Source organism: Furipterus horrens, unplaced genomic scaffold, assembly GCF_987537825.1.
Source record: "Furipterus horrens unplaced genomic scaffold, mFurHor1.1.pri manual_scaffold_6, whole genome shotgun sequence".
Lineage (NCBI taxonomy): Eukaryota > Metazoa > Chordata > Mammalia > Chiroptera > Furipteridae > Furipterus > Furipterus horrens.
Window position 1 is genome coordinate 59,524,982 of NW_028327176.1, and position 8,472 is coordinate 59,533,453.

Genomic DNA, 8,472 nt, shown 5'->3' on the forward strand with positions numbered 1-8,472 from the left:
CTCCACCACTGGATGATAACAAGGGAACTTGTATGTCTCCACCACTAGATGATGACAAGGAAGCCTGAACTCCAACTGAAAATAAGCAAGTTTCTTCTAAAATATATTTATACAACTATGCATCTATTAACTTTAGGAATGATTTTACAATACCTATTCATAATCTTAAAGCTGAGAAGTTAGTACAATGATTAAGTATAGGTAGGTGATGTTACCAGAGTGCTTTAAGGAAGCAAACATAGAATTCACCCATAAGGACAGGTGCTTCAGAAACTCAGTCCAGAGGACATACTTATCTCATCTCCTATCACTCACCAAAACATGTAAAGAGTAGAAAAATCACAAAAGATATGAGGAAATAGTTTTCTGTGTTTGAGAGTCAGGGTTACAAACTATAGAATCAAAGCTTTAAGATCTTCAAATAATAAAGCAACAATCAAAGAACGTAAGATATAAATGAACTTGAAAAGGTAATTGATACACTTAGAACAGGAACTACATGCTGAGAAAAAACAATGAGAAGATTTGAAAAAAACAGAAAATGCATTTAGAAAGGAAAAACATAGTAACTGAAAAACAAAAATAAATAGAATGGTAACATAAAAATTGACACATTATGAGACACAGTGTTTCATAAGAATGAGAAAGAATTGTATAGGCAACCTTGAAAGACACAATTGTTAAAAATTTTCCAGAACTGCTTACAAACATAAATTCTCAGAGTCCATATGCACTATTTTCTGAGCAACAAAAATGAGATGTTACATAATGAATATCTAGAATCCAAATGAGATTGAAAAATCTTAACAATGACAAAGAAGTCAGAAAACTTTATCTAAAAATGAATTAAATTGATCACCTACTTTCAATAACAAGAGAGACTATAATATAGTGGAATAAGATCATTACAATGCTTCCAGGAAAAGAACCAGCTTCAAATTCTTAATTATATGTGTAAGTTGCATGTAAACTATATTATACATTATATATATTTATAAAAATAAAGGTAAGTCCAAGATGAAACAGTAGAGTATAAGAAGCAACATGTGCTTTATTATTTTCTGTTTGTTTGAAATCTTTAATATGAAACTAAATTTTAATTTTAAAAAAAGCAAAACTTTTCTGTGATTATCTTAAACCAGTAGCTGCTTTGGTAACTGCTCTGGAAAAGCAGTTTTGGAGGTACAAGGATTTTCTACAGCAGCTGTCCAGTCACTGACTTTGTGGGAATAGAAAGGTGGTTTTTAGCAGCATTGGTGGTGGCAGTAAGAGAAAGCAGCAGCAGTAATGGCTATGCTGGTATGTTCTAGAAATTAATAGTTCTAGGAGTTCTACTTCCAAATCCTTTCTAGATAAGCATGCCCCTTCTAAATCTCTTAGGTAAATTCATCGGTGGATAGTGTTCTGGAAGTGATTCTGCTTTAAAATATCAAGAGGTCTGAGTGATGAAAGTTTTGAGAAAATTCAGAGATCATACCATTTCCCTTCCAATTTGAATAAGTAGAAGGCTTTGAACTGAAGCTTGGGTTCCAGAGAGGGAACGGCACTGAATTCTGGAGTCATGGAATTAACTTGTATCCTAACTGTATATACCCCCAGGATTTTGCGTCAGGGGAAATTATTGCACTATTAAATGATACATTATTTACTCAAAACCTAAGAGTAATTTCTTACCTTAGAAATCAAATAAATAAAATAAAAGGGCTCTCTCCCTCAGTGCTAAAAGTGGGCAAGGATGAAAATTATTTAAATATGAGACTCACTCGATATTCCTATTTCTCACCTTGAATAGAACCATAAATTTGCCTTATTAATCAAATTTCCTTTTTTAAATATGTTGTCACCTTCATTTCTATGAAAAAATGAAGAATGAAAACAAGATCTTATCCGCAAGCCTGTTTTTCTAAGGTAATGGCATGTCAAATAAATATATAAAAATAAGAAATTATAGGTGCCAGGAAGTGTCACTCCCAGATGTGTAATTTATCAATTAACATGTTTCCATGATGCAGTTTATAGAAAGGTGCAGTTAATAGTGCTCAATTCATTTTATATCATCAAGTTCAAGTAACAATAGAACAAAATTGGTGTCTCCATGTTATACTTCTATATTTTTATTTTTATTTTTTTAATGTGTTTTATTGATTATAATATTACATTTGTGCCAATTTCCCTTCCCTCTGCTCCCCTCCACCCGGTGGCCCCCCTCCCTCCAGTTGTCCCCCCCTTTTAGATCATGTCCATTAGTTGTGCATACAGTTCTTCTCAACCTCTCTCTGTCTATTCCATTCCCTTCTACCATGATCCTTAATGCCTATATCATCTCCCTCCCTCTCCCCATTCCCCCTCCCTGTTGACCTCCCCCAATATGTTCCCCGTACCTATAGTTCTTTTTCCACTCTCGTTGCCTGTTTAGTTTGCCTTTGTTTCAATTCCCTAGCTTCTGTTGTTTCTTGTGATGCAGTTTTCATTTTAGATTTCATTGTCTTGATCCTCCTTTTTCTAAACCAGTCCCTTTAACATCTCATATAACAGTGGTTTGGATCTAATGAACTCTTTCAGTTTTATTTTGTCCTGGAAACACTTTCTCTGTCCTTCTATTCTGAATGACAATTTCGCTGGATAGAGTATTCGTGGTTGTAGGTTTTGGATTTTCATTACTTTGAATATTTCTTGCCAGTCCCTTCTTGCCTGCAGGGTCTCCCTTGAGAATTCAGCTGATAGTCTAATTGGGACCCCTTTGTACATAATTCTTTTCTTCTCTCTTGCTGCTTTTAAGATTCTCTCTTTATCTTTAATTTTTGACATTTTGATTATAATGTGTCTTGGAGTGGTTCTCCCTGGGTCCAGTTTTTTTGGAACTCTCTGTGCTTCCTGGACCTGTAAGTCTATTTCCTTCCCCAAGTCTGGGAAGTTCTCCTTTATTATATTTTCACTCAATTTTTCAAGTTCTAGTTCATCTTCCTCGCTCTCTGGCAAACCAATGATTCTTATGTTGGGCCTTTTATAGCTGTCCCAGAGGTTTCTGATCCTCTCATCGTTGCTTCCCATTTCCTCTCGCTGCATTGGTTGACTGCCTGTTCCTTCTCCATACTCCGGTTTGTTGAAATGAACTCTGGATTTTATTTCCTCACCATCTGTCTCGTATGTGGTTTTGTTCCTTTCGTTATGAGTGTTTCTCGCTTCTTTCTCATCTTTTTCCAGATCTTTTGTTAATTCTGTAAGCCACCTGATAACAATGGCCCAGAACTGATCATCTGACAGGTTTCTTATCTGTTCATCTGTCAGGTTCTCCATCTGTTGCCTGGTGAGCTGTGCCACCGGGATTTCTATAGTTGTCTGCCTCATTTTGACAGATGCGTTTTGTTTTCTTGGGCCGGCTGTAGGGGGCAGTGCCTGTGTACTCGTAATGACCCAGCGACTGGCGCCGTTCGGAAGCCTTTCTTGCTGTGCCGTGGTGCTTTGTCGTCACAATCCAGCGACCGGTGCCTGTCTGCGACCTATTTCGCAGCCCTGTGGCGCTTTCTTTGGGGGCGGGGGTCCAAGATGGATTCACACAGTTATTCCGCTAGGAGACCGGGATCCGTCCTCCCGCCCCCCTGGGCCTCACTGTTCAAGGCGATGTGGTGGCTGCTTTCCCCAGCGTTGGGGTCGCGAGCTGCCGGGGGTTCGACTGCAGCCGGGGTTCTCCCCGCCGCTGTCCCAGGTGCGACCGCAAACAGCTCCACCCCCTTTCGCTCGTCCTACCTGCCCAAAGAGCGCCGCTGGTTTATAACTTCATATGTTGGGCTTCCATGTAGTTTTATTTTCTGGAATTTCTAGTTATCCTTTGTTTTGAAGTAGTTGTATTCCTCTCTAGTTGTAGAGGGAGACCTAGCGCATCCGTCTAAGCCTCCATCTTGGCCGGAAGTCCTTTATATTTTTATTTTTAAATAATTTATTTACTTACTTATTTTTTTAGAAGGGTGGGAGAAAGGAGGGAGAGAAACATCAATGTGCAAGAGAAACATTCATCACTGGGTACCTGGCCTGTAACCCAGGCATGTGCCCTTACTAGGAATTGAACCAGCAACCTTTTGGTTTGCAGGATGATGCCCAACCTACTAAGCCTCATCAGCCAGGGCTCATGTTATATTTTTTTCCAAACAGTAGCAATTTATACTTTTTCATAAATAATTCTTTTGTTTGGTGAAAGTCAATAATAAAAATGTATATTCTTTCAAATATAGTTTTTCAGATTAAATAGTTCAGACTATAAAAAGATTAAGTAATATGAATAAAGCTAATAGAGAAAGTAAGAGAAACTAGAAGGTTCCAATATCCTGGGTATTATTTTGCTAAACTAGATTTCTTCAAAATAAAAATTTAAAAATATATCAAACAAGCAATCACTATGTTTTATTTATTATTCTGTAAGACGAATATTAATATGGGCACTATATTAAATTGTAATGACTAAAATAGTATCACTATTAAGTGATTATTTGCTTAAGATGGGTAGTACTTAATGTTTATATATAAAGAAATGCAAAAAAGAGACAGCATTGTAATGAGGCAGGAAAGCATGTGCTAGGAACCAGCAGATGATGTGTGCAGGTTTTCATGGGCATTGTTTCAACTGACACACACGACAGTCTTCATGGTAAATATATTTTTATTTTTTCTTATTATTAATTTCAAAACCTGAGCTACAGAGAAGATTACTAAATCATTTGAGCTATAGATCAAATGATAGTAAATTAGGATTATAATGTTTTTATATATCCAAAACCTATTTGTCTGTGTGTGTGTGTGTGTGTGTGTGTGTGTGTGTGCTCTTCTAAGTGTATTTCAAGTTTTTTTCCAAAACAAGACGTTAGGAGCTCCCAGGTTTCGGTATGCCTCTGGACTTGGTATTCATGCTTGAGAATCCATTCATCAACGTTAAACTCCTGGACTGAAGATGTGAGGAAGCTCCATGGCATGAATTCTTTGCTGATTTCAAAAGCAGCAGCAGTGGCCAATGCGGAAAACACACTGGACTCTTCCTTTGGAACTGGGCTGTGATAAGTGCCTGCCAGGAACACCATCATGTTTTCCCTGATTCTTCCCCTCTACTTTCTGAAGATATAGCAGAAAATAATCTTCTTTGAAGATATTCAGAAGCATGAATGACACATGCTTCCAAGGTATTGTGCTTTCAGATATTCTGGGTTTAGTTCAACTCTCTGATGAGCTGATGGATGTGTTCACCTCCATAGCCAGGTAAGTACACCTCCCTGAGGAACCTACTCTATTCTTGGCAGTGTGATGGGCCACTGGGGGCTGGAAAGGGCATAAGAACCCTGAGATCACCTGGAAGTTCTTCCCCAGGAAGTCAATTTCATGAATGAGGTCTTCCAAACAAATGACACCAAACTTCCTCAGGTGCTCCTCAATCACTGTGTTATCTGTCAAAGGGATGGTTTCACTCTTGAGCTTGGATTGTCCACATTTCTAGAGGAGTTCCCACATAGACCTCAGATTTGGATATTCCACTCTGTGCAGTGTTTTTATGGTTTAGGGTAGGGGGATCACTTTGACAAAGACACCACTGAAAATCTTTAGGGGGAGCCTTACAATGGTCCTCTGTACCATTGAACTCACTCCATTAATCCTTCGGATGCCTACAACAAAAGCCAAGGAATGTTCATCAGGCACTTCCAAACCATGAAGTTGCACTTCCAGTCATCTAGTATCAGTGCTAGAAATCCAGTTAAGATTAAATATTTATGCCATAACATTCAGGATTTTAATCAGATATTACAAGAAAGATACCTTACTGTGTAATGATAGGTTAGCTCTAACTTTAAAGTTTAAGGAGAATAGTTCACCAAAATAGTAATAAATACAAAACAACAGCAAACGCTCTTGATGCTAGGGATCATGCAAGAAATAGGCAGCAAGAGTAGATTTCCATCTAAAAATAATTAAAATTATTGATATTTTACACTGCCCTGGGTAGTATGAAAAGTACTTTACGTGTCTTAACTCATTTAATTTCAGAACCTCAAGTTAGTACTTTTATATTCTTTGGTTAACAAATTAAGAAACTGAAGATAAGGAATGTGTGAGAAGAAATCCACTCAATCTGACAGATAAAATACAAAGTCCTAATGTAAAAACATGAACGCGTTTGTCAGTTAGGATTCTAGCCATGGGATATTGGAGGAAGAATTAATTAAAAATTTTTTTAAATTACAGAAATGTGTGCAAATAAAATGCAACCAACCCAGGATAATGAAGTACTTTAGGGAGAAGCACCATCGAAAGCCTTTGCCACTCATTGGCCTGATGGGGTGACAGGAAGAAGTATTTAATAAATGTTTTTGAGTGAGTAATAAAAATATATATAAATAATTCCTGAGTTAAGAGAAGATGTAGAGAACTAGAAACTCAAATTAAATTCAGTACAATCTAGAAATCTGATCATTTATAAGGAGTATTCCACACTAGATCTGAAGGGGAGACAATATATTTGAAACTGACATATAGCATTCTGATTATCTGATTTTCTGAAGACTGATACAACAGATTTTAAGAAAGTTCTTAAAGAAGAACTTATCATGCTTGTTAACGGCTTTATTAAAAAGCTATAAATGTTCAAGAATAAAAAGACAGTAATTCACAGGTATTATTAAACCCTTTTCCACCTGACTATCATGATTAGATACAGGTGAATGCCTAATTTCTTCCCTGGCCAGAGGCCCTTAAGTTTTACGCTCTGTTGAGCTCCATGAGAATGAATGTTATTAAGCTTCATCTTTGGCAGTCACCTTGACAGTGACTTGTAGGTAATCCAAGGATGAGTCACAGAGCCTGTCTCCTTACTCACGTAGTAATGCTTATTGCCATTCCCAGTGAAAATAAAGGTGCCCCTGTTGTGGTATCTTAATAGATCCTGTTGTTCCCAGACATTTCAGTAACTGTTTTACTTAATTATTGTGTCTCGTAAAAAATAAATTTTACACAGTAATACTCCAGCCTGCTGTGCTGCTTCACTTCAAAATGACTTATAGCTACTAGATTCTCCTGTACAATATTGGTCCACAGCAGTAATAAAGTTGTCATCAAGGGGTGATGATAGACCACTTTGCATTGTTATAACTGCCTTTTCGTAGTATAACTGTTTGCAACTTTACAAGGTCTTCATAAATGTGATCAATTGCAATAATAAAGTTGTGAGGCATTTGTGGCAGCTTATTTTTCTCTGCCTCAAAATAGGAGTTACCTTGCTTGTTGTCTAATGTCTGTGATTGGATCATTGACTACCGGAGAGGTCTGGGCTATGAGAGGCCAACCAAAGTAGCTTCTAGAGTTGCTCCCTGACTTTCAGGCACTTACTGTAGTTCATTCATATAACTGTAAACCTATCAAGGTCAAGAAAAAGAGGAATAACTTTTGTGTCCTACATAAACTAGGAAATACAAGGCAAGCACTTCATATTAGGTCATTTTATTTCCAATATTAGAAAGTTATGGCTACCTTATTATTCTGGTGATTGACAAATTATTAAACTGCTCTTCATTATACAAATAACATATAATAATATTTCAATTTGCTTAAAAATAATTTTAAAATACATATTTGCAGAAAGGGTAGTCATCAAAAAGTCATCAAGATACAACTCTACAACATTTACAGAGAGAAATTTAGTTCAATTATTTTTTTTAGATAATTTTTACAACAGCTGAACTGCTGCATATGATTTTGAAAAAAGGTGGAAATACCCTACCATATTTTTACAGTGGCCTGAACCCTATTCCCAAAGCATGACACCCACAGTACAATAAAACCTGCAAAGACCAAATACCACTTTTTGTGCTATTTCATTATGTTTTTATCAAACTTTTTTTTCAGGAAATATACTTTTCTTCTCCTGAAATACTTTAGCACAAATCTATTTCAGACATTTACAAAGTAAAAAAGTGAGTTAGATTGGACCAGATTATTCATATTGACTAATTTAGAAATTAATTAATATATTTTTCTGAAACTAATCAAATTCATTTAAATAACATCTAAAGTTAAACATTTAGCTAAAATTTAAATATAAAAGTTAATATACTTCAAAGTCAAGTACTTCAGGTTTTTATACAAAATGTCCCATACAGTGGAATTAATTTAGTCTGTTAATACAAGCATTAAACTGCCATTTATTAAATGATAGCATTGTAAATTAGAAAATGGTCAATATACAAATCTTTTATAGGTTTTCATTGATCAAGAAAAATGTTGGTTGTCTACAAAATATCTATATTTATAAAATAGTTTGTTTCCTATGTCTTTGTTTCTGTAGCATATAGTGTTCAAATAAATTTGAGCAAATTAAATATTATGGATTGAACTATACACCTATTTTATGTCTCCTAATATCAAGTGATATTAACAGGAAATCACAAAATTAATAAGCAATTCATACCCTCAAAAAATCAACACAGTTTTGATTTATTT

The 8,472-nt window shown here is 35.9% G+C and overlaps 1 pseudogene; it reads right to left on the reverse strand.

The window, feature by feature from the left end:
- Window positions 1-5,194: 5,194 nt before the first annotated feature.
- LOC150006296 (large ribosomal subunit protein uL30 pseudogene) lies at window positions 5,195-5,706 on the reverse strand (annotated as a pseudogene).
- Window positions 5,707-8,472: the final 2,766 nt, after the last annotated feature.